This window comes from Pelobates fuscus, chromosome 9 (genome assembly GCF_036172605.1).
Source record: "Pelobates fuscus isolate aPelFus1 chromosome 9, aPelFus1.pri, whole genome shotgun sequence".
Taxonomy (NCBI): Eukaryota; Metazoa; Chordata; class Amphibia; order Anura; family Pelobatidae; genus Pelobates; species Pelobates fuscus.
The window spans coordinates 85,764,273-85,789,829 of record NC_086325.1 but is presented as its reverse complement, the minus strand read 5'-3'; positions in this window follow the sequence as shown (position 1 = coordinate 85,789,829).

The following is a 25,557-nucleotide window of genomic DNA, read 5'->3' as shown; positions in this document are numbered from 1 at the left end:
ATTGGAAATGAAGTTTATTATTCAATAAGTATTGTTGAATTTGCTGCTGTTGAAGTATGAAAAGTACATTTTAAAATAAATTATCTAACAATAATATAAGACGTACAATGTCCCTATAGATATCCATGTAATATTCACATAAAGCTATTTTGTGTCTTATAATTTCCATTACTGCTCTCAGTTAAGGATTTTAACTGCGCCTCGATTAAGTAAATGTTGTGTATTTGTATATAAATATATACTTGCTATCTTTTGTTTTGATAGTTACAAAGGAAAATGTGAAGGTTTTTAATTATTTATCTACAAGAAAAGCTTTAGATTTTATCTCCATGAAACTTAAAAGGACACTATAGTCAACAGAACAACTACAGCTTAATGTAGTAGGTGTGGTGAGTATAATCATTGCCTTCAGGCATTTTCATGCAAACGGCAGTGTTTACATTGCCCCTAGGGACACTTCCAAGTGGCCACTCCTCAGATGGACACTGGAGGTGCTTTCTGGGGCAGTGCTGCACAGTAGGCAACACTGTCAGCGTCTCCACCAGGGGAGGGCTGGCAGCCTCAGGCCTGGGGGGCAAGACCAGTCAAGTGGCCCATTGCACCACCAAATCAGTTCACCATCCATGCCCACCTTTTCCTGGTTTTATAACGGATATTGATGTTATGCTAATCAGTATCTCTTTGCCATACCCGCTCCTTCACGGCTCTGACTTTCAATGATGTCAGAGCGCAGGCTGAGAATCTCTGAGCCAGTGCTCTGACTCACTAAGTGAGCGCCGGAACCACGAGGGAGAGGATATAATCTGACTGCACCTACTGCTGGTGCGCACCAGTGGACCACCAGCGAATCGTTTAAATTAAATATGCTGGTGTACCGAATTTGTGAGCTGTGTTGGCCGCCGGGTGCCTCTGTTGTCATGGCACCCTGCATGACCGCACAGCTTGCACACCCCAACGGATGGCCCTGCTGACCCACACTGACGTTACTACTTAGACAACCCTCAATATTAATACAGACATCAGAGTAAACACCAGTAAACTGGGGAAACAGAGCTGATCCCCCCCAAATTTATAAAGATTTGCTTAGAGGATTATATATAAGAGGATATAAGATTAAATCATGCCTCCTCCTCTCTCTGCATGAGCTGCATGAGCTGCTCTGTAGGCTGGGAGGAAGTGAAGAGTAATCACATTCTCCCAGCACAGCGTCACCTGTGGCTGCATGGGGAACAGCTGTTTAATGTAATGCTTGCAGGACGGCCAGCTGCCGCAGAACCTCTTTGTTCCCGTCTCTGCAAAGGGCTCCAGGCACTGCTTGTTGTGAGTGTGAGCCACTGTAAATTAGGGGCAGAGGGCACTTGCACTGCAGTAAAGACGGGTCTGGGCAGGAGGAGAGTGCAGAGCAATCAGTGCACTCCCCTCCTGTCGGTCTCCAGTAGACTGGTGCACCTGCCCAGGATCAGAGCCAGTGCAAGGATTTTTGCCGCCCTAGACAAATTAAAAAATTGCCCCCCCCTCCCCCCCCCAGTGTGTGTTTACATTAAAAAGCCTGCAGGGGGGCCAGCTATAGACACCAGAACCACTTCATTAAGCTATAGTGTCCCTTTAATGTGAGGTGAATTATAGATTAGTGTCACTAATAATATACTAGATTGCCTACTTACAACCAGATGAGGATGATGATGGGCTGCAGTTTGGCTCCACTGGTCTGGTGTAGAACAGGATCTCTGGAGGCTGGAGGCAACTGTGGTCACAAAATTCAATGTCCTGGGAGAATTGGAAGCAGCTCCATTTTTGGGGGGCAGCTTACACAGCTCAAGGTCTGGGCCCCAGGGCCTGAAGGTGAGTATGACCATAAGGCCCACTCATGAGTCCACTTATATGTTCCACCCACCCATGAGTTCGCTCACAGGGAGTGGAGTGTGTAGGGGATGTGTTATGTGTTATATGTGTGCTTTTGGTATGTAGTGTATAGGGATACCAGTTTGTGCAGGTGATGCAGTGTGTTTGTGTGTAGTGGAAGCAGTGTGTATTTGTGTATAAGGGATGTATTATGTGTTTCTGGTTGTGTGTAAGGGATGCATTGTGTGAAGCTGTGTTTGTATGCATAAGGGATGCAAGGTGTGTGTCTGTATGTGTGTGCATTGAGTGTAAGAGATGCATTGTGTTTCTGTGTGTATGTAAGAAAAGCAGTGTGTGTTTGCATGTGTGTGTAAGGGTTTGCATTGTCTGTTTCTGTGTATGTGTGCAAAGGATGCATTGTCTTTGTGTGTAAGGGTTGCATTTTGTGTGTGTGTAATGGATGCATTGTGTGTTTCTCTGTGTGTAAGGGAAGCATGTTGTGTTTCTGTGTATGTATAGGGATGCATTGTGTGTGTGTGTGTGTGTGTGTGCGCGTGTAGTGTGAAAGAGCTCCCTCCCTTGCCCCCTGTCCTATAGAGCTGTCCCTTCTGTCCCTTAGAGCTCTCCCCTGCCCCTTAGTGGTCTCTCCTCTCCCCCACCCTCCCTTAGCAGTCTCTTCTCACACTCACCCACCCTCCCTGTGCTCTTCTCATACCCCCCTCCACCCTCCCTGTGTTCTTCTCACTCCTCCCTCTATGTGTTCTCCTCACCCCCCCCTGTGTTCTTCTTGCCCCCTCCTCCCTGTGTTCTTCTTACTTCCCCCCATTGTTCTTCTTACTCCCCCCTTGTTCTTCTTACCCCATCTTCTTATTACTCCCCCTTTTTCTTACTCCCCCCTTCTTCTTATTGCTCCCCTTCTTCTTCTTACTCCCCCCTTCTTCTTCTTACCCCCTCTTCTTCTTCTTACCCCCTTCTTCTTCTTACCCCCCTTCTTCTTACTTCCCCCTTCTTCTTACTATGATTACAGGTCCGTTTAGCACCTACTTTTAGGTTCACTTCTTGGTGTACACACTTAGCACTTATTTGGGTTTTATAGTTATTATTTTGTGTTTCATTAAAATTGTATTATTTTCTTTCTTTTTATTTTGGTCTGTTTACCTTGTTGGCTCGTTTGTCCAGCAGATATCTTTTACCAAAAATACTTAAAAGTTAAGGTAGTTTAGTCAGGAGTGGTTCCAGCTTTTGAGATCTTAGTCAGACAAGCTTTAGATCCTGAGTTTTTGGAGGTGTACTAGGAGGGAATTCTATATGTAGTCGAACTATTTGGCGTTTTATTTTAGCTTAGTTTAGATACACTCACTCTGCTTAATGTGGGTGGTCTTCTGCATTTATCCTGTATGGGAATCTCCATAGACATACGATTTTTTGTTACAGGACTGATACTACTGGTACTACTTTATATATTTACGCAACTTTGTTGCCTGTGAGCACCAGTTCTTCTAGATCTCCTAGCCTTCCCACATAGGAGCTTTTGGAAGGCTCTTTCAGTATTACTCTGATTCCCCCCCTTTTCCTCCTTTAGCTGTGACTAGTCTGGACATTAGATCTCGCCTCATAGGTGGTTTTTTAAGGACGACCATTTGATTTTTCTAACATTGTTATTGTCCACTACCACATTTATTAGGGCTCCACTCCTTATTTTTGTTTTCACCGTTATTATTATTATTTTTTCTACTAGTATTCACATTGTTTTATTATATCCGAATTAAAGGTTAAGTTTTAGCATTACAGTTAGGAAGGGGTTTCCTACCTTGGGCAGTCTGGGGTTGAGTTTAGGTGTTCCCTATCTCTCTCTGGATCGTCCTCCTTTGAATATTTTTTTCTTTAAACGTATGTAAGGGTTACCCCCTTTTGGATTCCCCAGACACACTTACAGGCTGGTTGCCTCGGGCAACTGGCTTTTTCGCTTTTTCTCTTCAGATTTATTTTAAGTAAATACAAAGTTATACAAACTATGATAATAAACACATAAGCAACATATACCCTTAATAGGGAAAATAATAAAAGAGAAGTACTAAGGAATAGTTATAGACAACAGACTAGGTAACAATCTGCAATGCCAGTCAACAGTTGCAAAGGTCACTAGGGTCATGCGTGCATAAAGAGGAGTATTGCTACATTTGAAGAAGATATGTTGCTTCTTTATTGGCTTTAAAGAAGGATATAATGGAACAAGAAAAAGTGCAGAGCCATGCACAAATATTTTAGTTATAAAGATAGGCTACAAAAACGGCCTTTGCTTACTTAAGAAAAAGAATGCAAACAGATCTGTTTGATAATTTGCTCATTAACAGGACTGTACAAAGGTCAAAAGGTCATCCATTGAGACTTGAAGAAAAGTCATTTTACCTATAGAGTTAAAAGTTCTGCAATATAATAAAGCCCTGAACAATACGGATGTGAAATAATCTGCTTAATAAACTTGTTTCATTAGATTCTGTAGAGGTTTTTTTCCAAAGTTGTGTACAAATTATTGATAGCAGAATGTGTTCCCATTTAATGCTTTTGGTACATTATGTTACATTCTCCTCCACTCTAGGCTGCTGTGTTTATTGAATATTATACAAACAGTCATATTATTAGGAAACTATTTGGAATACTTTCAGCAGCCTATATGCACTTATAGAAGAGGGAGCGTAAATTTTAACTCTATTTAAATTCAAAGCATTTTATCAAGTTATTTAAGCTTTTTTGTTTTTGTTTTTTGTTTTGTTTAAAAAAAAAAAAAAAAAAAAGAACTTGGCACGCACCTAAACCTATATTGTATCAATTTTGTTGTATTGATTTTAATGGAATTTATGAAAGCTAGATTCTTAGATAGACAATATCAGTCAGTGATGTACTGTTGTCAATCTTGGCTCTTTGAATAAAAGTTATCCTTGGGATTTCCAAAGGCCAACAAACATGCATTAACCCCTTAAGGACACATGACATGTGTGACATGTCATGATTCCCTTTTATTCCAGAAGTTTGGTCCTTAAAGGGTTAAGCAAAGTAAAGTATAATGTTTATTTAACAGTGTGTATTTCTGTATGCAATATGAAAGCATGCTTGTATATATGCGGTACGTGTATAGTCATTGTGGATACTCACAGCTGTTTGTGGGTTGTCGGTGTGAAAAGTGTGTTATTTTTGTGTGATAATGATGGCATGTGTACGTGTGTGAAATGTAATTATGAATACTTGTGCATAGGACAATGTGTAAGGTGTCAATGGAAGTTAATGCATGTGTTTCTCTCAAAGAGACAACAAAAACACAATCCACAATAAGGGGGATCTAGCAAGAGAAACCATTAATTTACAAACAGAATATGCTTAAAGTGGCACTGTCATGGCTGCATCGGTTTTTTTTTAGCCCCCCTCCCGACTCTAGTACATCTAATAGTCCCCCTGGTCGCCCCCAAATGACCCTTAGCCCCCCATCTTACCTATTTTTAATGTTTACTTTCTGCCCGGACCTAGGTCCTGGGCGCTGCCAACTTTGTGTGGGTAGATGAAGTCCCTGGGGGAGACGTCATCTGCCCACACTAGATAGCGCTGTGAAATTCCTGCGCATGCCCAGTATGACATTCGGACGGGAATTTCGACTATTTAGAAAGACGCATGATTTCATGCGTGTTTTTATTTTTGTGCTCTGGTCTTTTTTTTATTTTATAAATACAACAGGCTTTATGGATTTTAATTTGGCATTTTTTGAGGCTGAAAAAAGAAGATTTTAGAAAAAAGAAGACTTCAGATGGTTAGTATTTATTTTTATTTACAGGGCCTTAGTTTTATTGTCCCCCCCCCTCACTATTTTAGGGTGAGGGGGGGTAGGTAGAAATTTTGTATTTTTTTTAGGGGGGGACTAGGGGCTTGGGGACCCCTAGTCTCCCCCCCCCAGAGGTTTTTTTTTCATCTTAGGCCCCCACCCGCTGCTCATGGGTGGGGGCCAGGAGGAGGACAATAGGTCCTCCTCCCATTGTCAATTAGTGCCCCCACCCACTGCTCATGGGTGGGGGCCAGAGGGAGGACCTATGTCCCCCCATTGTCACTAGGGCCCCCACCCGCTGCTAATGGGTGGGGGCCAGGGAGAGGACAATAGGTCCTCCCCATTGTCATTTAGGGCCCCCACCTGCAGCTCATGGGTGGGGGCTGGGGGAGGACCTATGTCCTCCCTCTATTGTCACTAGGGCCCCCACCCACCGCTAATGGGTGGGGGCTGGGGGGATGGGACATTAGACACCTGCCCATCGGGCTCATTTGAATGTACTTTGTTTCATAGCTGAATACGGTTAACAAATTGATTACTCAATTTATTTTTTGGTTTAATGTTTTTATGTCTTTTACTTGTTTTTCCACGGCTACCATGTTCAGACCGTCATGCCTATTACCTGCAACGAGCTAGCTCCTGTTGACACTCACGTCCCTTGCACTTCTACGCACGGACACACCGTGTAAGAAGCACCCCCCCACCTCCCCATCCTGCCCTGGACGACACAGCGCAGCACAAAAAGCGACTTCACACTTACATCAGGAAGGGGGGTCACCCCTGACAGGGCACTACATGACCCACATCAGCATGACACATTTGTACCCTGGGGACAATGCTACATGAACCCCGCTCCGACGCCACTTTCTTACTCATCTCCACTGCTCACATAGACAGCCTTAACTCACCGGCACATTAGTTACTTTTTCTCACGACTAGATGACACATAGGGAGTCTTGCGGCCCCACTCTCGGACCCACTTACCCACTGTATAGGACTATGACCCCCAAAGGCTACCGCGCTGATTGAGACCCTTTCACGTTTGACCTATCCTATGTTCTTATTGACTTGTTGAACAAAAAAAAAACAGTGCAGTATGGATAACCTTCTACTTTATTTGAATGTATGCCTCATAATGTACATATGTATACCTGCCTTTTGAAATTTGTCTACCTCATACTGCATTGTCAAAAATAAAGAATTTAAAAAAATAAAAAATTTAGGTCTGTGGGAACTAGGGAGCTATTTACTAAGCGGCGGCACGAATAGGATCGGAGTTTCATTCATTCAAATAAAATTCCGATATGAACAGAAACTACCGAATGCTATTCTAACATGAATTAACAAACTGTTCATTCTGTTAGGACGGAACTCGATAGTTTCGCCGGCGTCCTATCTATATGATAGGACGCTGGGGAATAGTGAAAGGAAGCATCGCAAGATCAGGTGAGAATTGTGGGAAAATTCATTTGACTGCAAGAAGTGGGTCAAAGCTGGTCAAGCGTAGGAAACCTCCATAAGACAAAGTAGTCTCTACTTTGTCTTTTGTTTTAACCCCTTAAGATCAGAGGGCGTACAATTACGTCCTTTAAAAGCGGCTCTAAACGCCGCAGGGCGTAATTGTACGCCCTCCATTTTTTTGTTACTTACCCGGTCGCCGGCGATCCCACGCCGGCGATCGCGGTTGGGGGAACTCCCAGGGAGAACCCCGCGGCACCTCCGTCCTCTTCAGCCCCCCCGGGCCATGTGAGAGTGAGGTCCTTGCGAGGACCTCACAATCACATGGCTGGGTTAGCTGGCTGCAGCAATGCCAGCAGGGGGACTGCCTGTAATGACAGTTAGTCCCCCTGCTGGCTGAAATCAAATAAAAAAAAGTTAAAATAAGTGTAAAAAAAAATATATATATATATATATATATATACTTAGATCATATATATATATTATATACACTGTCTAGGTGTATTTTAATATTAATATATATATAATTATATATATATATTAATATCAAATTACACGTAGACTGATACTGATTAAATATATATATATATATATATATAATTATTGTTATATATATATTTATATATAATATAAAAAAATATGTAAATACGTAAAAAAATAAAATTAAAAAAATAATTAAAAATAAAATATAAAAAAATATATAGATGTGTTTTATTTCGTTCTAACTGTATTGTGATATTAATATATATATATTTATATCAAAATACACGTAGAACAAAATAATATATATATATCTATATACCGTATTTTTCGCTCCATAAGACGCACCTCACCATAAGACGCACCTAGTTTTTAGAGGAAGAAACCCAGAAAAAAAATATTCTGAACAAACTGTCCCATAGTGTTTCTTACTATGGGACAGTTTGTACAGAATATTTTTTTCTCCCCTGTCCCATAGTGCCCCCCCCCATAGTCTTCTCCTCTCTCCCATAGTCTTCATCCACCCCCTCCCCATAGTCTTCACCCCCCCTCCCCTCCCCATAGTCTTCATCCCATCTCCCCTCCCCATAGTCTTCATCCCATCTCCCCTCCCCATAGTCTTCATCCCATCTCCCCTCCCCATAGTCTTCATCCCCCCCTCCCCTCCCCATAGTCTTCATCCCCCCTCTCCTCCCCATAGTCTTCATCCCCCCCTCCCCATAGTCTTCATCCCCCCCTCCCCTCCCCATAGTCTTCATCCCCCCCTCCCCTCCCCTCCCCATAGTCTTCATCCCCCCTCCCCATAGTCTTCATCCCCCTCCCCTCCCCATAGTCTTCATCTCCCCTCCCCATAGTCTTCATCCCCCCTCCCCTCCCCTCCCCATAGTCTTCTCTTCTCTCCCATATTTTCCTCTCCCATACTGTCCCCCTCCCCTTGTCCCATAATTACTTACCTGTCTTGTAGCGTTTCTCGGCAGCACAGGGCACACCGCGGTACTGGAACTTGAATTTCATGTTCCGGTTTCCGGCGGGACTGAAAGGAAGTCGGCACACTGAGCTGAGTGCGCACTTCCTTTCAGTCCCGCCGGAAACCGGAACATCAAATTCAAGTTCCAGTACCGCGGTGCGCCCTGTGCTGCCGAGAAACGCTACAAGACAGGTAAGTAAAGCTTCATATTCGCTCCATAAGACGCACAGACATTTCCCCTCACTTTTGAGGGGAAAAAAAGTGCGTCTTATGGAGCGAAAAAAAAAAGTGCGTCTTATGGAGCGATTGCTTACGTTGCCTTTATGACCCTATGGTAGCCCAAGAATGAAAATTACCCCTATGATGGCATACTATTTGCAATAGTAGACAACCCAAGGTATTGCAAATGGGGTATGTCCAGTCTTTTTTAGTAGCCACTTAGTCACAAACACTGGCCAAAATTGCGTTTTTTGCATTTTTCACACACAAACAAATACTAACGCTAACTTTGGCCAGTGTTTGTAACCAAATGGCTACTAAAAAAGACTGGACATACCCCATTTGCAATACCTTGGGTTGTCTCCTATTGCAAATGGTATGCCATTATGGGTGTAAATTTATTTCCTGGGCTACTATACAGTCTCAAAGGCAACGTAACCAATCTGGCGAATTTTTATTTCAAATGTAACACGCTATATTTGACCCTGTAACTTCCCAAAACACCATAAAACCTGTATATAGGGGGTACTGTTTTACACGTGAGACTTTGCTGAATACAAATATGTGTATTTTATTGCAGTAAAAGCAAACAGTATTATGACACGCACAGTTAAATGTCATGTAGAACTAAAAAAATAAAAAAAATCTTATTTTCTCCCATTTTTTTATATTTTTTTCATATTAAATTATGTTTCATAGCTAAAAATTTGATATTAAATGAAAGCCCTGTTTCCCCTGAATGAAATGATATATAATAAGGGGGTGGTGCATTTAATATGAAAGAGGTGAATTACGGTTGGACAGACATATAGCGCAAATGCCAGGTTTTGTTTACATTTTGTTTCGTTCACAACTTGTACATTTGGCTCCGCCCTTAAGGGGTTAAAGAAAACTAGAGCAGACAGGAAGAAATGGAGAACAGATCCTGAGAGAGGGAGAGAAGAGGAGGCGATTAAAGAAAGGTAAGTTCGTCATGACAGTGCCGCTTTAATCATGTGTTGTAAAAGTGCTTGTGCTTCCTTGTGATATCACATCCAAATAAAATCACCTTACTGTACAATGTTTAAAACTGAATAAGATTTGAATTGCAAAAACAAGCCTGAATGAATGTATGTGAAGATTTTTGTATGGCCTTTATTTGGGAGGCTGGAAATGGCAAGGAGAGTGTACAAAATAATTACAAAAATGTTGGTAGAATCATAGCACACCTGCTTGACCAAGAAATCTCAAGCAAACACTTTTTTACATCATTTTTCCATTATTCTTTAAAAGCATAAAATTGCCTTAATACTAATTCAGAAATCCTTATTTTTTTCTGTTTTTTTATTTTTTATTTTATGTCATTTTTATTTCCCATTGTAAAAACCTAATCCTTGAAGCACAAAAAAATTCAATAAAATCTGAAGATCTCTTGCTATTATCTGACCGTATGGTAGTAGAATGGCAATTTTGAACACGTACTTCTGCCATTATGCTCTGATGGATGTAAACAGCTCATTTCTGTTTAGGTACATTGCTATCTAAGTCAAGAGAAAGAAACACCTCTTTCAGCTATGACTCATAGTAGTTCAGCTAACAAATAAAAACATAGCGTCTTCCTGTAAAGAAATATTGATATTAATCATCCTGTTGTAGGGGAGGTTACATGTCTGGAAGAAATGAATCACCATTTGTTCTATCTGATATTCCAATTCAACATCAATCTCAAAAATGCAGACGGAGGCAATGTTATCTAGTGATCTTAAAGATTTCATCTCTGGAAATATAATGTCATTGAAACATATCAGATGGAGAATGGATCGGTCGTACTCTATCAATGAATATAATTACATAAGGCTGTTCTTAAAACCCTTCTATAAAGGCGTATGCTAAAAGACTGGGATCGAATTGACATGAAATTATTGCATTTTTTTTTAACTCTTTCATAAACATGTTTAAAATTATTTTTTCGTTTATCATGAGCCGAAAGTTTAGCTTTGGGAGTTTCTAGTTAGTCCTCCAAGGGACTATCTCTTTATTACTATTTTTTCATATTATTATGATTGGTCCAACTTGTACCTCTTTGCATATTACTTATTTACCCACAAGGTCCCCACTCCATGGGGGGGGGAGGGGGGGGGGGGTAATAGTTTGACTCAGGGACCATAGGATCTGTAAGCATTGTTCCATACACCCTTATACAAATTTTGTCTACTGTAACCTACAAGTTCATATGTTCTGTGTTGTTCATTTCTGTTACTCGGACCTTTTCCGGTATAAGCCTCCGTTGGTGCACTGACCTAATGCCTTTAGACACTGTGGCAAATGTGCCAGTGATGCCAAAGTGCTTTTCAGACGTGATTGAACGGATAAGTTACATCTTGTACTGATCATATACCACTGTCCCAGCTATCATCCATTCATAAGGTCCCAACACCACTGAGATGGGGGCTAGTAATAGTTAAGGTCTAGGGATCATCTGTCTGGTGAGTTTTGTCCCACTACTATATCCCTTTCAAAAGTTGGTATGTTCTGTGATGCTTATTTTGGTTACTTGGAAGATTTATTTTGTAATTGTTTTTGAAGCACTGACTTAATGCCTTTGCTACATTAATGGAACATTATGGCAACTGACTGTGTCAGTGCCTGCCAAAGTAATTTTTTTCTGACGGGTTAGAACGGATGAATCATCTCCAACACTATCACTCTAGTTATCATTTAATTCATCTGTTCCCGTCCTGTATTTCGTTCTGGTTTATTTTATTTTATTTTATTCTGCTTTCACTATATATGAATAATGATAGACTCCTCCCCCTTTTTGGACACAGAGAGTGTGGTCACCACGCCCACCTCCCCTGATTGGTCCAGATTACAGGGGAGGTAATTTGTCACTCTTTCTGATTCAGAGTGTTTGATTGGAGGTCTTAACCTTGAGGTGTATTAGACGATGGTATTACTTTGAACTGAGTTTACACTTTCTTTTTTTCTTTCTTTATCCACCTGGGCTCCCACGACGTTCGTAGTGTGCTGAAGCATCTCTTATAGATTTTTAGGGATTTTGTTAGGTTGCCATGAAGCAGCAGTGAGTTTTTGCTGTTTTGTGCTAGACAGTTAGTCCAGGGTGTCCTAGGGTATTTCTCTTAACCTTTATACTGGGAGATTTTACTCCATAAGGATAGGTTTACCACTTTTTTAGGCAATTTTATTACTCATTATACAATTGCTTTTGCTGCCTTCACTCTGGCTATTTATGTCAATTAGAGTGTGACAGGGGTTACTTTACCCTCCGCCTTTGTTTGTAACAAGGGTGAATGTTTTACCTATGGTACATTAATATACTATAACTACCTTCCATTCTCCACTTTATAGGGAGGTACTGGTAATGCCTAGACACCTCAGGACTCAGTCTGGACGCCCATATCTGTGACTACAGTTCTGCCTTTTTCTGTTGTCGGCACTATAACCACTGCCAGACACCTACTATCCCATTAGCGCTATTTTTCCTTCAACTGTATGACTAGACCGTGTTGTCACATATATACTAGGTTATTTAGGTGACTCTACTTTGACCGTCTAAAGGAATAAATTACCTACTCACCTGTACCTTATATTTAGTAATGTGACTTTATAGGATTAGCCTGGCCAGGCTTTTTTTTTTTTTACATTCTTTATTTTAGAGTGGCATGTTAACAGTACAGGTCAAACATTAGCAGTTAACACGGTATAACAAGTATTTCAAACTCAGTAAACCTTTATGTCTTTGGTAATTTTGTAATGTCATCTCTCATTGTCTTTACTTTTTCCCCCTATCATGTCTATCCCCGTCCTCCTGTCTTGGTCAGTCCTCAGTTTCCTGTGTCTTGTACCTAGTGTTCGTATTGATCCATTATACTGGACCTGCCTTTGCGGGGAAAGTTAGGCGGGGTCCTAACACAGGTCGGTTTGGCTCTTAGTATGGGGCCTGCCGGAAGGTCTGTGTTTTGTGTTTTATGCTTTAGCGAGTGTGTGGCCATCAGTTTGCATGGGTGTGTGCTTCGGTTGGTGAGGTGCGATATAGTAGCTATGCTTCTATGTTGGGGCCATTCTCCCCTCAGCTCACCAGGGGGATGGGGGCTTGTCCATTCCTATAAGTATTCCCCTGGGGCCTTCACTCGGTTCAGCTCCGAGCCCTATGGGCGTAGCGCGAGGGGTATGCTCCTTGCATCAGCTCCAGGCACCCTCCCCCCACCCCGGAGGGAGTGGTGGTGCTGCCTCGACCGGGTGGTCTCCGGTCTGCCCACTGTCATCGGCCTCTGTGTGTCCCGTTATTGCTAAAAGCGTTAGGATCACCCAGGTGCGAGGTGGTCATTGGTCTTGGTGACCTCTTCGTATAGCCGGGGCCCCTTCTCATTGTGTCGCCCTCCCCTCCATTGCCCACGTCTCTGTCTGGAAGTGAGTCTCTCCGGGCAAGGTCCCGTATTTTCCTATCAGTCGCCTGGTTATGGCCTGGTTATGGTGGTGGTTTTTGGAAGAGAGGAAAGGAAAGAAAGGGAAAAAAAGGGGGGGGGAGTTAGCGCTGCCGCGGTCCAGTGCTCTCCTACGCTACTCAGCCTCCTCTTCTGGCCCCGGGCATGCAGCCCCCAGCCGCCCCCACCTCCGGTCAGAGATGTAGGCTATCCACGGCGTCCATAGGCGGGTGCAGCGTTCTTGTGTTCCTCGGAGTTCCGCCGTAAGGGATTCCATTGTATAAAGCTCATCGACCTTGTCTATCCATTGTGTAATGGTTGGGATATCCTGCGATTTCCATCTGGCGGGGATAAGGCTTTTGGCTGCGTTGAGAAAGTGTCTGATAAGGGTTTTCCACATCTGGGTGTGGTTTAAGAGCATAGGTAGGGGCTCCATGGGGATGTCCTCGTCTATTGTTGGGTGCGATCCCCATGGCATGTAGTCATGCAGGAGTCCTATACCAGCACGTCAGGAGTTTGTAATTAAGTTCTTGCATTTTGGAGCTGAGTATTCCTTGGTGGGACAGAACGTGTATTTGCTCCCATTGCTCCCAAGTTAGTTCAGAGAAAACCATTTGGGACATATAAAACAATGTGACCGTTAAAGGGACACTCTAACAACTTAACTTTAATTGTCTAAGTGCCTGCAGTCCTGCTCCCCCACCTACAACTCAAATCCATATAGCAAACTAGTCAGAGGGCTTCAAAAGCACGGCTTCCAGTCATGCCTCCAAGCATTCTGGGAATGACAGCCGGAAATCCTCTTCTTCTTCATAGGCGCATCGCGTCAAGCACCGCGCATGCACCTAAGATGCACAGTGCTTTGTATGAGGAGCATTGGATCGGACGGTCATCCTGAAGGCACCCTCGAGGAGGAGGTCACGGCAGTGCCAAGGGAGATTCGGCACTGGAGAAATAATGAGTTATTTGTTTTCATTTTTATTATTTCATTTTTGATATTTACGTACGGGGAGGACCTAAATTACAAGGGGCATCAGGGCTGTGTCATTAGGAAAACAGATAACATATTTGATATTAGAGGGTTTGCTAAATTGACAATAATCCAAAATGTACTGAATTCGAATTGCTACATATTATTTCTGATTCAAAATCTAAACTAGCCTGAATCTACCTAATACATCCTCAGATACCATAACGATTATGCAATAATTAGTCCTGTAGCAATTTTTAAGCTATTTTCCTTGATTTAAACATTTAAATATATATGTAGTAAAACAGAGGCAGTAGTGTTTTCATACCCCTTCATTTGTCATATTTTTAAATGTTGTAGTTTTATGCTTAATTATTTAAATTATTATGTATTTAATTTTAATCTACACTGAATATCAAAAGGGACAAAGCAAAAAAACTAATTTTGGCAAACTTTGGAAATTTATTAAACAGAAAAAAATTGAATATCATATTGATATAGGTTTTCAGATCCTGTGCTGTGACACTTGACATTATTTGTTTTTTACAATCTTTATAGACATATTTTATTTGCAGAAGTAAGAATTAATGTTTACGAAAGTAACATAGCAAGATATAAAATAACAGCTCAGAATACATTTGCAATCCATTAGTGTTGGCAACTCAATGCTGAGGATATTGCTTTGATCCATTGATTGCGACAAGATTATACCCCATTCGAGATCAATGAGATGGCCATTGTGCAGCTCAAGAAATGTCTGAGCACAAGGTAGAGAAGATACATTTTCAACAGGCAGGAGAAGAAGAATTAAGAGTAGGAAAGAGAAAGGGGATTATCTAGGAGTTAAGAAGAGAACACAGGTGGTTGAGGGTGAAAAATGGCAAGAGGTGATTGAAGGTATGATTTATGTCCATATTTGCTCAAACCCCTTTCTAGATGAGTACCCAACTCATGGTCAGGGGTACATGAAGGGCACCTATAATAGCCTCCTCTCCATTTCCTCTCCAAATAGTTCACTGTCCACTGGTACTAAGGTAAAATTGCCACACCCTCCACATCTCCTCATGATGTTCAGTATGCTCCTTCCACATTGCCGTACTCTCCTCCACTCTCGAGCCAGGCCTGGAACGTTGGGGTTTTTGTTGCAGTCAGAAAGCAGGGATCAGAGAGCACACCCCTGTCAATAAGTGTCTTCACAGAGTTTTCTTATATTTGGAGATAGGAAGTTTGGAACAGTTTAAAAGCACATCCACTGGTTGGAAGATCACCTCCTCATTTGCAACAGATGACATGGCATGGAGTCATATTTTTTCTTTCAATAAGGTACTAGGATCGGACACTCCCAAAAAATATGTAAGAGTGAGCCCACCACCCCACAGCATCTCCAGCATACATCGGGTGCCGTGTGGTAAAACCTGCGTAATTTCATCAATTACATCACTACAATACTCCACTTATCTGACTTTTATGACAGACTGGCCAAATGGAAGCCTCTTCTCACTGCAAGATACATGAAAGGCTGCTTGGAAATTGCAAAGCACACAAAGGACCCTCAGACTGTGATAAACAACATTCTATGAACTGATGAAAGAAAGATTGAGCTGTTTGGCCTCAATTGAGAGTGTCATGTCTGAAGGAAACTAGGCACCACGCATCAAATGCAAAAGCACCCCAAAGGTGAAGCATGATGATGGTAGCATCATGCTTAGGGGTGATTTAGGGCAGCAGGTACCCTCAGACCCAAGAAAAACTGGACACAATAAAATACAGAGATATTCTTTATAGAACAACCTGGTCCATAGAGTCAGGACCTCAAACTGGACTGAAGGTTCACCTTCCAACTGGACAATGACCATAATCACAAGACTAAGAAAAAACACGAGTGGCTTAGGCACAACTATGTGAATATCCTTGAGTGGCCAAGCCAGAGCCCGGAATTGAACATCAAACATCTCTGGAGATACCTGAGAAAGGCTGTTAACCGACTGTCCCCAGCTAACATGACAGAGCTTGAGAGTTACTGCAGAAATGAATAACAGAAACTACCCAAATCCAGGTGTGCAAAGTGTTGCATCATATCCAACAAAAAGACTTGAGGCTGTAATCGCTACCAAAGATGTCGCAACTAAGTACTGAGTTAAGGGTCTGAATACTTATATCGATGTCATATTTTTTATTTTATTCATGTCAATATATTTGCAATAGTTTCATAAATCAGGTTGTTTTTTTGCTTATAAAAAATAATTTAAACAATTGCAACCTAAGGATGCATATTAAAAATATATATTTTTAAATTAAGGGGTCTAAATACTTGTATTATACTGAATATGTATATACAGATAAAACTAGTATAGCCGGTAAAAGAAAACTACCTTAAATTTGGATGTATCTGTTAAATCTGTTCTAATAATTTCTTATTAACAATTCCTTATTAATACAACATTTAAAGTTAACAATGTAATTAAGATAAAGTATATTCTTAACTCTGTTTTATTTCTATTGCTAAAAATGGCATTAAACGTAGTGGTAGCAATCCCTCGTTTAAAGCCTTCTTTTGACATCCAGCATACACACAAAAAAGATCAAGTGGGGTTTCAGCTATTCCTAAATAGATAGAATGCAATTATTATTATGTTATTATTCTGTTATTATTTGTATAGCACCAACAAATTCTACAGTGCTTTACAGTGGGTGGACGAACAGACATGTAGTTGTAATCAGACAAGTTGGACACACAGGAACAGAGGGGTTGAGGGCCCTGCTCAATGAGCTTACATGCGAGAGGGAGTAGGATAAAGTGACACAAAAGTAAGGATAGTATTAGACTAATGAAAGTTGCAAGAGAGGAATCAGTCGGGAGCTATTAACAGTTTAATTGAAACGCTTTTATGAAGTGGGTTTTTAATGATTTTTTTTATGAATGGAGACTGGGTGAGCATCTAACGGAGGAGGGAAATGAATTCCTCAGGAACGGTGCAGCCCTCGAGAAGTCTTGAAGGCGAGCATCAGAGGTGGGAGTACGGACAGAAGATAGACGTAAGTCTACAGCAGAGCGTAAAGGCCTAGACGGGGTATACTTGTGTATTAGGGAGGATAGAAAGGTGGGAGCAGCAGTATGTAGAGATTTGAAAGCAAGAACCAGAATTTTAAATTGAGCCCTATATCTCACAGGAAGCCAATGTAGCGACTGACAGAAGGGTGAGGCGTGGGAGGTGCAGGCGGACAGGAAAATGAGCCTCGGCGCCGCATTCATTATGGACTGTAACGGCGCAAGTTGGGATAATAGTGTGATATTGTATCCAGATCGCTATTTGGACACTGATTGCACTCACGAGACGTATTTAGATATTGTGCCTCAAAGCCTCCCTGGAGCTGCCCTAGGGGCTGCCAATACACTTCGCTTTGTGTTAAATTTCCACATGAATATTTTGGAACTCTGGATGCAGATGTAAAAGGAATGTATTAAATTTTTTTTTAAGTAAGTATAAAGAACATAGGTCCTACGTGTTTCGTCTAATTGCTTTAGACCTCCTCAGGAACTACATATGTAAAAAGCATTTAAATAAAGTTTTTAAAAAAAAGCATGCATTATTTTTACTGCTGCCTATCATAACCACCTGCATTTACTGCCTTTGCTGCAAAATGTGGCATCATTGAAGTCTGTGTTAGCAGCAACCAAAAACTATTTTTATAGTTGTCATTCAAAACAGTTTGCAAAAACAAAGACACATTCATCTCTAAGTTAGTAAAAGAAATTACGATTCAAAAGTATGCTACAAATTTGATTTGCATGTCACTCTGTAGTTCAGCAAAAAGGTACAAACTTGTAGCGAAAAGAACGATTTCATTGAGCTGTTTAATATTCTGTAAAATAGTACAATGGTTGAATGAGACCAATACTCTCATAAGAACAACAAGTACAGCTCGATTGCACAATTAAATAAGCTTTTATATTCTTGGGCAATGTTTGTTTTTGTTGTAACAGACACCGAATGATAATACAAAACAATAATTATAGAAAAGGGAGTGGCCCATTATAGTAAAGGCGGGAAGATGTATTATATTTCATGAGAGAATTACTTTTATCATCTCATTCTACTTTCGATCTTAATTCCCCAGGGAAAAAAGACAAGCTCTTCAAAGTATTTTGTTATTCTATAGTCATTAAAAGAGTGAGTTTCACAACTGGCTTTGTTCAAACAGTTGTAATCAGTGACGTTCAATACTTGGAATAATAAAACACATAAACATAAACAGAAAATATGTGTTATAATTATGTATAAAGAGACAACAGTGTAAAATGATGGACAAACAGGCACGTAATTGCAACCAGGCAAGTTGGACATATACGAGTAAAAGATGTTGAGTGCATAAAGCAAGAGACAGAGAACATTTTATATTTCTTACTTAAAATCAGAAAATTATAAAATACAGGGATTTTTAGTCATTCACAGATTACAATCTTTTGGGTCTCAATCTTCACATTATTTGTTTACACTGGGAATAAATGCAATGCACATTCATGGCCCACCCAGAGTAATTTGTAAAAATGTTTAAGAATATTTGAAAACTTCCGTTGGTTCCTCCAGGCACCCACAGCCATAGCCCTGCTCTCTAGATTCTCCTTGCAACTGAGCTAAGCAGGATGTGCTGGGTGCTGTCATTGGTGCTTTCAGCCACGAGTTCGGCCCTGTAACATGCCAATTTTCACTCAAGGGTGGCAGCCAATGAATGCGGCTCTGTATCGAGCCATGCTTAGCTTGGGGGAGACATCCAATGAGTGTGGCCCTGTACCGAGCCATGCTTAGCTCCGGGAAGACATCTAACGAGTGCGGCCCTTATGCTTAGCTTAGGGGAGACATCCAATGAGTGCGGCCCTGTATTGAGCCATGCTTTGCTCCGGAAAGACATCTAATTAATGCGGCCCTGTATCAAAATATGCTCAACTCCAGGGAGACATCCAATAAGTGTTGCTCTCTATTGAGTCATGCTTAGCTCAGGGGAGACATCCAATGAGTGTTGCCCTGTATCAGGCCATGCTTAGCTCAGAAGAAGATATCCAATGAGTGTGGCCCTGTATTGAGCCATGCTTAGCTCAGGGGAGACATCTAATGAGTGCGGCCTTGTATCAAGCAATGCTTAGCTCAGGGGAGACATCCAAGAGTGTGGGCCTGTATCAGGTCATATGTAGCTCAGGGGAGACATCCAATGAGTGCGGCCCTGTATTGTGCCATGCTTAGCTCAGGGGAGACATCCAGTTTCTGCTGCAGGAGAACATCAGATGATGCATGGGCACTCAGGGAATCCACTGAAGTAATAAATCTGTCCCTAAATGCTTTGATAAATTACACTGGCAGATACCAGGAAACACAAGGCACCATAATTACTACAGTCAGAAGTAGTGGTTATGGTGCTTGGAGTATTCCTTTACTAGAAATTATATCTCCTTCGCATTGTTGTTCTTCTGTATATCAAATTTGCCTTAGACAAGCTAGCCATTTATATCATATGTATTATTTCTATTTATTTGTAAACCAGCAACTATTAATATTCATAGTATGAAGTGTTAACCATACTTATCTCTGATATATTGAAACAAACAGAACGAGATGGCATAGAGAGGCCTTTTCCCTTGAGCTTGCATTCTATAGAGACCTTGAAGGAAATCGTTTCGGTCTGGAGCGTAGTTGATGTTGACAGATGACAATGGCAGACTCTGGGGAATGCGAGTATCAGAGGACTGACAGTAATCACATAAGTCTGAGAAGAAGTTCTGGAGAATCACAAAATTATTTGGGAGGGAAGCTAAGGCAAAAAATGTCACCTGAACTTATTCTTACTTTAATTTATGGAGCATAAAAATTTATATATGGTGCTAAAAATCTCTAACCATTGACAGATAATTTAATTGTTCATGTTTAATGTGTCGCATCATAATCAAACATAATATCCTTTTAGTGTGTGTATAGTCCTTATGGATTATAGCGACTACTCTGATGATCTAAAAAGACAGCTCAAGGATATAAACACGTACTATCCATTAAAGGGAGATCCCACAACAGAAATACAGAAGAAAGTAGCGGATACTCTGGATATGGCTTTAAGAGCTGGATACATCGATACAGAATTATATCATTTTTTGATTAAGTCTTTCCCCCGCACTCCGGTGATATACAGCATCCCGAAGATACACAAGAATGCTCAGAGACCGCCGGGGAGACCAATAGTTTCAGCCATTGATGGGGTATTGGAACCCATCCCACAGTGGCTTGACTTTATTTGTAAAGAAACTGTTGAGGCTCTATAAACCTGTGTTAAAGACACACAGTCTTTACTGAAGAATCTTAAATCCTTGGATTTCCAAGATACAGCACCGGTCTTTATCACCATGGATGTGTCCAATTTATATACTGTCATCCCACACATAGATGGGGTAGAAGCAATGCGTCAAGTGCTGTGTAGTTCACCATTGTATCGAGGTCCTCCGATTGAATTTGTATTGGAGTTATTATCATTTATCCTGCACAATAATTATTTCAGATTTGAAGAGCAATGGTATTTACAGATAGCGGGAACTTCTATGGGCTCGGCAGTAGCACCAAGATATGCGAATGCATATATGTATATGTATGAAATACAATACATATTAACCCCATATGCAAGATTCATCACAGGATATTATCGCTACATAGATGATCTCCTTATAATCTGGAAAGGCACAGCACAAGAGGCACAGCACATGATAGATGCATTGAACCAGTTACCTACACCAATTAGGTTTACGTCCAATATCAGTGAAAACTCAGTCCAATACTTAGATCTGGAGCTATCCTATGGAGCAAATGGAATTGAATATACACTGTTTCCAAAACGACAGATCGCAACACATGCACAGAGTGCACATCCTGGGGCCTTGAAAAAATCTATACCTAAGGCACAATATCAGAGGGTTATACGTAACAACTCTAATGCAGCTACAGCCGAGTTACAATTGGAATCAATGACCCAAAAGTTTGTGAACAGAGGATATGAAGGTCGAGTACTACAAGAGGCACTCATTCAGGCCAGGTTAGCCCCGAATCAGGCCAAGGCTAATTCTTCACAACGTATGGTGTTTCCTTTGACATTCCACAACTCAGCTGACAAGGTTACAGCATTAATTAAGGATAATTGGAAAATGATATCTACGGATGATTCACTGCCCAAAATCTTTAAAGAACCGCCCATGATCTGTTACAGAAGAAACAGGAACCTATGCGACATGTTGGTACACACATATCCTGTGGATAGTTACACCAAGACATCAAAGAGTAACATACGTGGCTGTATACGCTGTCTCGGGTGCGTAACCTGCGGTCACATGATTCCATCTAAAAAATTTAGTCATCCCCATACTAACAAAACATATGACATTAGGTACACCATTTCATGTAAAACATATTTTGTTATTTACAAACTCATGTGTCCCTGCGGACTATATTACGTGGGCAAAACCGAAACCCCTATATGTGAGCGTATTCGGGGCCACCGGTCAAGTATCAGGCTGGCCTATCGTGATGGCCAATCTGACAAACCGGTGGCCAAACATTTTTTGGAGAAGGGACATCCATTATCCTCACTCAAATTTGTGAGTATAGACCACATACCTGTCCAAAGAGGGGTGGCAATAGAGGACGGATGCTGCTCCAAAAGGAAGCATTTTGGATACACCAGTTGGACACTTTGGCACCGAAAGGGCTAAATGAGAATATCCCATATTACTCATTTATTTGATCTCCAATAGCTTGTACTATATTATTCTGCATATTATTTTGTATATATTCATGTGTGTTTTTAGTATGATCGCTCTGGTATTTTTGACTTGTATGTACAGTATGTTATGAATTGCTTTGCATTACCACATTTCTAATTTATTTTATTTTTACATTTATGAAATTTATATCTCAATTTATATATGTACAGCTTGGTGGTTTTCACTGTCACACTTAGAGTCACATAAACTACTGATTGTTTCATTATACCAGTATCACGATGCTCTTGTAGCATCACACGAATTATTGATGAAGTCTCTGCATTATAGCAGAATAGACACACTTTCAGTGTTATGCACACATTAATATTGGAAAAAAACAGAGTGTATAGGCGCTCGCTATAACGTGGTGAATCAGTGAGGGCTGCTGTATACAATACAAGTATTCCCAAAAACCTTGTATATTAGTGAAACAAAAAATATATAAAATATGGCGTATACTGCGCCCAAAAGTAATATGTACATACACCTCTGAGGGGAGAGTTGGTAAAATACCTCGGAATAATAAAACAGAGGAAAAAATAATAGTGCAATACAGTTTATAACAGTGCAAATATATTGTGCTGGGTAACTATAGGAAAATCACTCACATAGGGTAGAGCTATAAAAGAGCTCTACTTTGTTCAGCGTGGACGGTATAATCCCCGTCTAAGGATACAAGCTGGTACAGATGATTTTGATCCTCCAGATGAGAAGATAAAAATAAAAGAGAGAGACACTCTGATAGTGTAGTAAGTACTGTAAATCCAGGATAGTTAAATAAAAGTATTGTACTTACAATTTGTAGAGTAAGACCTGCTCTAGTAATCTCAGCATGGGTGGTACTATCCCCACCTAAGGATATGATGGAACCAGGTAGTCAGCAGGACATCGAAATGCAGGTAAAATAATAAAGGATAAATGGCTAAATGCAATATAAAATAAACTATTTTATTATTATAAAATATAAAGCATATAAAAGTATAAGTCCAATAGTCCAAAGGGAAGGGTATCCCACTTGACGCGTTTCGCCTCTCCAGAGGCTTTATCAAAAGTGTGGGATGATTCCTCGGTGTCCTGCATAAATAAGGGCGAGTTGATTGTAGAATGCTACCTGGTAAGTATCTCTTCCGGTTCCGTAATGCATACCGGAAGTGATGTGACAAGATAGGGGACGGTCGGCAAGTTCCGGCCGTCATGCGTACCATCGTGGACCGCACGCGTCATAGCCGGAAGTGACGTGACGCGACCTGCGGTTCAACGGTCACATGTCTTCTGCTTGGAACGCACGCATCGTCAAAAATGGCGTGCGTTGCGTTCCAGGCATGGGTAACCTATGTCTCCCATGAATGGAGATGGGGAAAGTAGTAAAAAGGGAAAAGAAATGCAGTATAAGTATACTAAGCTAATATATAATAAAACATAGAAACATCAGGTTTCGTAAGGAATGCCACTTTAAAACGTTTTTATATGGGCAAAAAAGATACTAACACCACAAACATAAGTAGTAACGTAAATCAGACCACTTACAAAAAAAGTTTTTTAAAAAATAAATCCACTTTTTACCCAGCCCACTGTAAATCGAGCGCCTTAGAGATGTTTGAAATTAAAGTATGCAAAGACCTAAAAACCTTGAATAGCAGAAAAAATGATAAAGCTAACATTAACAAAAGAGAGAAACAAACATTAAAAGACCTCTACAATGATCCATCAATAGTGATCAAGCCCGCCGATAAAGGCGGAGGGCTTGTAATCCTATCCAGCGACAAATATGAAGCTGAGGCCTATAACCAATTAAACGATACATCTACTTATACTAAATTAAAAAATAACCCTATCATTGATATTAAGGACAAATTAAAAGCCTATTTAGACAAAGGAAAAGATTATGGCATAATAGACGATAGAGAATACAAATACATACACATACTACATCCCAAAATTCCAGTCATATATTTTTTACCCAAAATCCACAAGGACCTCACCAATCCCCGGGTCGTCCTATTGTGTCAGGCATAGTCTCACCACTCTCTAATTTGTCTGAATATATTGACATTATGTTACAGCCCTATGTTGTTAAAACCAAGTCCTATTTGAAAGACACGATTGACCTTAATAAAAAATTAGAAGCGGTAACATGGCAAGAAGATTTCCCTTTAATGACCTGCGACGTCAAATCACTATATACCATCATTCAACATGATAAAGGATGTAATGCAGTGAGGACAGTATTGGAAAAGGACGACTCTATGCCCCAAGAACAGATAAATTTCGTAATAGAGGGGATAGACTTAATCTTGAAAAACAACTTCTTTTGGTTTAAAGACGGGTTCTATCTACAAAACACTGGTACAGCCATGGGCACCAGGTTTGCACCCAGCTATGCCAATCTCTATATGGCCGATTGGGAAGATCGCATGGTCTGGAGTGGGCATAGCTGGGTGGACAGCCTGGTAGCCTATGTGAGATATATTGATGATCTCCTCTTTATATGGAAAGGCCCGATCTCCTCGACACAGGAATTTGTATCTTTCTTAAACACCAATGATGAGGGCATCATTCTATCAGCCAATATTAGCACTACATCAGTGACCTATCTTGACCTTGACATATATATAAAAGATAACAAAATACACACTAAGACACACTTCAAAGATGTACACGTCAATAATTACATAAAAACTGACAGTTGCCATAACAAAGTATGGCTGGATAATATACCCAAGAGCCAAATGCTGAGACTCAGAAGGAATTGCTCTGAAACCCCAATCTTTAACAAACAGGCACATGAGTTAAAGAAAAGATTTATACAGAAAGGGTACAATAACAACAAAATAGAAGAGACTATCAAGGAAACTTTGTTTTTAAATAGAAAAGAACTGGTACATAAAAAAAAGAAAGACGTGAAACAGGATTTTACACTACCTATTGTAATGGATTTTAATAATAAAAATAAACAACTTAGGTATATTTTAAATAAACATTGGCACCTTTTAAAAGAAGATGAGGTATTAGGCAAAATTATACCAGACAAGCCAAAAATAATCTTTAGAGGTGCCCCCAATTTAAAGATGCACATCACAAAAAACTTTACAAAAATTGACCCAAAAAAAATAGATAATTTTATGGCTACAAAAAAGGTTTTTTAAAATGTAACTGCTGCATAGCATGCAGAAAGACAAAACCAACATCCAAAGTAACTACCGACTTCAGATCCAACAACACAGGAAAAATTTATAATATCAAAAACATCATTACTTGCAACAGCAAAAATGTAATATACTTATTAGAATGCCCATGTGGGCTTCAATATATCGGCAGAACTATCAGACCCCTCAAAACCAGAATAGCAGAGCACTGCAGGAACATAGAAAAGGGCTTTGCCAACCACGCTGTCTCTTCTCACTTTTGCACACACGATAATAATCCTAAACTACTTACGTTCACGGGTATTGCAATTGTTAATAAACACTGGAGAGGTGGCGATATTATCAAACAGATCGGAAAGACAGAAATGAAATGGGTATACTATCTAGATACCCTACACCCCAAAGGTCTGAACATTGAATTCGATTTATATAATTTCTTATAATCAAA